Source organism: Sphaerodactylus townsendi, linkage group LG05 (assembly GCF_021028975.2).
Source record: "Sphaerodactylus townsendi isolate TG3544 linkage group LG05, MPM_Stown_v2.3, whole genome shotgun sequence".
NCBI lineage: Eukaryota > Metazoa > Chordata > Lepidosauria > Squamata > Sphaerodactylidae > Sphaerodactylus > Sphaerodactylus townsendi.
This window is the reverse complement of record NC_059429.1, coordinates 55005393-55012753: the sequence shown is the minus strand read 5'-3', so window position 1 is coordinate 55012753 and position 7361 is coordinate 55005393.

Sequence of the window (7361 nt, the reverse complement as noted above, 5' to 3'; positions counted from 1 at the left end):
CTGCCGCCTGCTGCCACTGGGAAGGAGTGAGAGTCCTTCCCCACCCACCCCATTGGAAACACCTGCAGGGGGTGGGGCCTGGCAGCTACAACAGGAGTTCCACCAGCAGCCCACCTGGTCCTGGTGGTGAGAACCTTGTGCCTGTCGCCTGGCTTAGGTATATCTGGTTGCTGTTAGCCCCAGCCTGTATGAATAGTAATTAGTAGGTAGGTTAGTCTAGAATAGTTTTTGCTACCTAGTAGTAGGGTGGGGTCCGCTTATTGTGGAAGTGATTAGTGAGGCTATAGGGGTCTGGGAGGACGGTTGAGCAATGGGGGCACCTATATGGGGGCAGGGGATCCCAGTGTTGATGGGACGGGGTAGATATAGCGGTAGGCGGTGGCCATATGATAGAAGGCGAGGGGGATATGGTTATGCCCGCTCGCCTTCTGACCTCCGACCTATCCCTAGGGACGGCGGTGGCAGGGTTCAGGGTTACTCTGCTTCGTCTCTGGTGTTGATTAATGCCAGGTCCATTAATAATAAAACCGCTGTGCTCCGGGATTATCTCGGAGCCCAGCAGATGGACCTGGCCTGCGTCACCGAGACCTGGGTGCGCGAGGGTGAGACCGTCGCCTTAGGCGAGGTCACGCCACCAGGTTTCGCGTGCCTCCACCAGTCACGAACACAGGGCCAGGGGGGCGGTGTAGCAATGTTCATCCGAGATTCCATTCCCTTCAGGGCTGCCCCCGTTCCAGAGATCACTGGCCTGGAGTGTGTCGGCCTGGAGTGGTTGGCCTCGGAGAGGATGGCTGTCCTCTTGGTGTACCGGTCGCCTAGCGCACCGAGGGACAGTCTGCCGCGGCTGCTGGAGGTGGTGGCGGACTGGGCACTGAGGTTCCCCAGACTTATTGTCTTGGGTGACTTCAATGTCCATGTCGACGCCGCCTCATGTACAGCGGCTGCGGACCTGGTGTCATCCATGGCGACACTGGGCCTCTCCTTGGTAAGTTCTGGCCCCACCCATGAGGCCGGTCACACACTGGATCTGGTGTTTGGTCTGGGGGTTGATATGGTCGTATCCTCTATAGATAGAGTGCCATGGTCCGACCATTATGCCCTGAGGGTTCGGATGGACTTGCCGCGTCAACCCCGTCTAGGCGAGGGGCAGATTTATGCCCGCCCGCGGAGACTTATGGATCCAATTGGTTTCCTGCATGCTCTGCGGGACCCTGAACCCGCCGGCACGCTCGATGAGCAGGTGGAGGACTGGAACTCCCGGCTCTCCGATGCCATCGAGACTGTTGCCCCCCGGCGTCCTCTTCGCCCCCGTGTTCGGCAGGCTCCCTGGTATACCGAGGAGCTGCGCCATATGAAACGGGTGCTTAGACGACTAGAGCGAGTGTGGAGGAGATCTCGTGACGGCGCTGCGCGAACATCTTATAGGACGTTTATGAAAGCCTATGAGATGGCAACGAAGGAGGCGAAGAGGGCTTTCTTCTCCTCCTCTCTTGCGTCTGCTAGCTCCCGCCCGGCTCAATTGTTCCGTATAATTCGGTCCTTGACCTCCTTATCGGAAGGGTCTACAAATTGTCGATTGGTTATTAGCTGTGAGGCATTCATGAGCTTTTTTGCGGATAAAATCACGTCGCTTCGCCAGGACCTCCCCGCCACATTATCTACAATTAGTGAACTGGAGGCTCCCTTGCCGTCTTCAGGCCCAAGTTTGGCCCAGTTCTCCCTGCTCTCCGAAGCCGCTGTCGACAGGGCCTTGGCTGCTGTTAGACCTACTACCTGTCCTCTGGATCCGTGCCCCTCCTGGCTCATTAAAGCTTGCCAGGCGGAGCTATGACCCCATCTGTCTTTCCGGATGGGTTGAAGGAGGCAGTGGTCCGCCCACTCTTGAAAAGACCATCATTAGATCCTGGCGATCTGGCCAATTACCGCCCCGTTTCGAATCTTTCGTTTCTGGGGAAGGTAATTGAGAGAGTGGTGTTGGAGCAGCTTCAGGGCTTCCTGGATGACGCATCGGCCTTCGACCCCTTCCAGTCCGGCTTCCGTGCTGGGCACGGGACGGAGACTGCTCTTGTCGCCATCACAGATACACTCCGTATGCAGCTTGACCGAGGCGGATCGGCGCTGCTGGTTTTGTTAGATCTTACCGCAGCATTTGATATGGTCGATCACGACCTTTTGACCCACCGCCTGGCCGTGTCCGGGGTACGGGGCACTGTCCTTCAGTGGATTGCCTCGTTTCTCCGGGCCCGGAGCCAGCAAGTGTGGTGCGGGGATGAAGCCTCTCGGAAGTGCCCGCTTTATTGCGGAGTACCCCAGGGGGCACTACTATCCCCGCTATTATTTAACATCTATATGCGACCACTTGCTCAGCTGGTACGGAGTTTTGGGCTGATCTGTCATCAATATGCCGATGACACTCAGCTCATTCTGTTGATGGAGGGGGGAGCAGTTGCCGCCCCTGCGGCTCTACAGCATTGTTTGGAGGCGGTAGCTGGTTGGTTGCAGCAGAGCAGGCTGAAACTGAATCCGTCGAAGACGGAGATCCTATGGCTGGGCCGTGAGGGAGAGGCTCGGGATTTCCAGCCGCCGGTGTGGGAGGGGGCCTTATTGGCGCCGGCCTCCTCCGCTCGCAGTCTGGGGGTCCATCTGGATTTGTCTCTTTCAATGGAGACCCAGGTGGCCCATACAACCCGGACTGCGTTTTTCCATCTTCGTCAGGCCCGGCGGTTGGCCCCCTTCCTCTCCCAAACGGACCTAGCCACCGTGATCCATGCAACGGTCACCTCCAGGCTAGACTATTGTAACTCGCTCTACGCGGGCCTTCCCTTGCGTTTGATTCGGAAACTAAAGCTGGTCCAAAATGCAGCTGCGCGCCTGCTCACAGGAGGCGCCTTTAGAGAGCATATCCAGCCTGTGTTGCGCCAGCTGCATTGGCTCCCGTTTGAATTCCGAATCATCTTCAAGGTGTGGATTCTGACCTTCAAGGCATTACGCGGTCTGGGACCCTCGTACCTTCGGGACCGCATCACCCCATATGTCCCTACTCGGCCTCTGCGTTCAGCAGAGGCCAATTTGCTGGTGGTCCCCGGCCCCTCAATGATGCGGCTGGCCTCCACACGGGCCAGGACTTTCACAGCGCTGGCCCCGGCCTGGTGGAACACCCTCCCACCAACTGTCCAGGCCCCACAGGGCCTGTAAGACTGTGTTGTCCACCAGGCCTTTGGAGTGTCCAGCCGCTGATATGGTGCCCCCCCCCACTGCTCCTGCTTTGGCACTGGTACAACAGAGCTCCTCATATTGAGGGGCCTGCCGTCCCCCCTTCTTGGGGTGGGTTTTTAAATTGAGCCTGGACGCCTCTTGTTTAATTTGCTAATTGTTAGCCGCTGTTTTTATGTATTTTAAGATGTTTTATTGACGGAGCCTATGTTTGTATTTTACCGGATTTGCTCCTTTTTATGGTTTATATATTATGTTGTTCACCGCCCGGAGCCCTTTGGGGATCGGGCGGTATAGAAATTGAATTAATAATAATAATAATAATAATAATAATAATAATAATAATAATAATAATAATAATAATAATAATAATAATAATAATAATAGTTATTTGCAAAATGTCCACCTTTCTGGTGGTTCCTGTTTTTGTTCTAATTAAGTTGAACTTCACTCTGCCCTGCCGAGCACTTTATTTTATTCTAATTCTTCTTGCATTCACTTCAACTGGAAGAAAACTGATCAACCAGAAGAGTTCTGCACGCAGACATCAGTGTCTGCTTGGACTTGCCAGCTGGACTGGAGAGAACTGTGCTAGCCCTTTAAGAGAGGCCAGCTGTGTGGAAATGGCCAGCTAAAGCTTTTCATGGCATTAAGGCAATTAACATCACCTGGTAAATAACATTCCATTAAGCCTCTGCTGAAGGGGCAGAACTTCTCTTCTCCAGGCAGTTGGCCACTCTACTGTCTGCTCCCAGTCAGTAATTTAAGCAGAAATGTTCCTAGGTTAATTACATGTACCCCAATGAACACAAATAATAAAAAATATGCTTAATTGGTGCCAGAATATCCAAGCAACTCAATTAGCAATTCCTGACCAAAGTTCAAACTAAAATGTAACATAATGACTAAATGCACTACTGAAGAGGAAACAACAAATGGAGTAAGGAAAAAATAGGGGTGGTTATGAACTACTTTTCAGCCGGGCATCTCCAAAGGCTGAGTTTGCCCCCCCCCCCCCCCCCCCGCCATGGGCAGCCACCCTCCCTGACCACGACCAAACAATGATTTTTTGCACCAGCTCACAAAACACCTCCCACCCCCAGCAAAACTTACATGTCTCTCTCCCCACCAACTCTCTTTCCTAATTTTGTCCTCACACCAACCCTATGAGGTAGGTTGTTAGCCTGAGAAACAGCTCCAAGCCCGTACAAGTGGGTATTAAGCATGTAAATCTCTCACAAATCACCCCCAGCAAAACATTTACCAAACAAATGTCAGCATCATATCTCACAAAACACCTCCAGTGAAATCCACCACCAAACACCATCACTTTCAATGTTTAAACTGGGGACCTCACATTCTCCCTTTAAGTCCACGCCAAAGCTGGTGGATTTAAAAGGAGAATCTGGGGGAAATTTGGGCAATGCCTGCTGTCAGGGGTGCAATTGTTAGGCTAGCAGCACCATAATTTCAGGGTATCTTTAGGAGACTCTTCTAATGATACCACCCAGGTTTGGTGAAGTTTGGTTCAAGGGGTCCAAAGTTATGGGCCCTCATCTCCTATTAGCTCCCATTGGAAACAATGGGGGATGGGGCATCCTTTTTGGGAGTACATAACTTTGGACCCCCTGAACCAAACCTCACCTAACTTGGGCGGTATCATTAGGAGGGACTCCTGAAAAATCCCTGAAATTTTGGTGCTGCTAGCTAGCCTAAAAACTGCACCCCCTGCAGGCCGTGAGTCCCTGAATGCTAAAAGACACAGTGCCCATATGGAGGCCCAGAGACTCAGAAGGGTAAGTCAGCCCAGAGCTCAGACTAAACAAGAATGCAGGCTTATAAGAGGTAGTTGTGAACATCACGTGTTGCAGGAGCAACTTTGTTGAAACAGCCTCAAAGTTTCTGCAATGCCTGCCTTTGGATTGAACACTCAGCAATGCAAACCCGGTCCGGATAGACCAACCTGTCTTTGCTCAGCATGTACAGCTGCCTCTGGACTGCCTTTCCCTGGAACTGAAAGTAATCTTACTCTGTACTGCCTGTTCCCATTAAACGCCTGATACGACTGTGTGCAGTCAAGCATGACACCTTGCTTGCTTGTTTTTGCCATCAAATCACAGCTGACTTACGACAACCCTGTAGGGTTTTCAAGAAGAAATTTTTGAGATGGTTTGCCATTGTCTGCCTCTGCATCACAACCCTCATCTTTGGTGATCTCCCATCCAATACTAGCCAGGGTCAGGGTGGACAGTGTGTGACTGGCCCAAGGTCACCTAGCAAGTTTTCATGGCATGCATCCGGATTTGAACCTGGGTTTCCCCAGTCCTGGTCATATACCTTACCCACCACTCCGCATTAGCTCATACCTCCAACATAAAATGTCAGCACAGTGAGGATTCATTTGTTGCATCTGGAGAAATAGGCTCTCATCCATGAAATCATCCATGAAAGCTTATGCTGGAACAAGATTCAGCTCTGCAAGTGGAGAGCTTCAGCAACACATAACAAGAAGCTGCTTGAGGTAAGGGGATGTGGAACCTTAGAAGGGAACCCTTCCTTGGTGGTTGAACAGACATCCTCTCTTGTGGAGGATATGCATCTGAGGGGAGATGGGGCTTCTTGTAGAGGGAGATTCCTGGGTTTGTGGCAGACGCATGGACCGCATAGTGAATTGCCTGCCTTGGGCGATCTGAAGCCAGTGTTGAGTCCAACACTCTAACCACTACACCCTCACAAATATCACATCCTAAAAGTTAACACTGGAAAAGAATGAGGACTCAGAATGATTGTAATGAGCAGCAGGTTAATTTGTAAAGACATGAATCTCTGAACTGTCCCTGTGATCTTACTAGAATAGCAGATGTAGGATTGCCAACTTCGAGGTGAGGGTTGGAGATCTCCCAGAATTGCAACAGAATACATAAGCCGCGTAGTTATTTATCACATGGTTATGCAAAGCATGCATTCTTCTTCTCCTGCAGAAAGTGGCTGATTTGGACTTTGGACTATATGGCATTATCCCCTACCGAGGTTTCTCTACTCCCTAAACTCCATTCCTCCAAGCTCCACTCTCCAGGTATTTCCAAACCCGAAGTTGGCAACCTTTAGTGGATGCCATTATTAGTAATAAACGAAATACATGATCAGGGATTATCCCGTGGCATCCCGGACCCAAATCAAGCCCCTAACCCGGAACAGCCCTAGTGGGAACTTTTCCTTATCACCACATTCGCCTCGCCTAAGCGCCCCTTTCAACATTACGAGGAAGCATTGCAAAGGGATCTCCCCTTTCCCGCAAAATCTCGGCACTTTCCCCAACCCTACCAGGGGCTGAGCGGAAAAAGCGGAGACAGCCCGACTCACTCAGCGCCGACTCGTCAGATCTCACAGCCGCGAAATCTGCAACTCCGACCGCCTTTCGCCTCCCCTTTGCCCGCCCACGACAGAAAAGACGCGGCACAGAAACGGCAAAACGGGCCTCCGCGTCTCTCCTCCCTTTCCGGAGTCGATTACCTCCAGCACGCGGCGCCTGTGGGTTAAGTGCTGCACCCTCAGCAAGCAGTCCGAATGGTCCCCCCGTTCCGTTTCTGTCCAACTGAGATAGGGACATTCTTTCCCACGATGGAAGTTCAGTGAATACAGCAAGACGCAGTCCAAAGCATGGGGGGAAGTGTTTTCTGTTTTTGTTTTTAATTCTGATGCCTCTATCAAAGGCCAGTAGAGTGCAGCATTTCCTTAAAAACATGATCTGAAGTACACTTCGATTTTAAAGCACATCTAATTTTGCAGGAGGAATTGTATCTTCTTGAAGATTCATAGTCATCAATACTGAAGACATACCCCCCAGTGAATTTTAATGAAAAGTTATTTTGTATGACTAAAAAGTTAATGAAGAGTTATTTTGTATACCCACTAAATATGCTGACTTGTTTTTAGAAAGGGAGAGAAAATCTACAACAGGCATTTTTGGAGTTGTAGTACCCATCTGGTGTGGTAAGGAGACAGATAAAAAAAGACAGAATTATATCAAGTGACTAGCGGGGCCCGGCCACACATTGCTGTGGCAATTGTCCTTCTCATCACAGTCCGCAACCCACACAGATGTCCATGCAGGTCCAATGATCCCCAGCATAGCCTTTTGGGGTGGT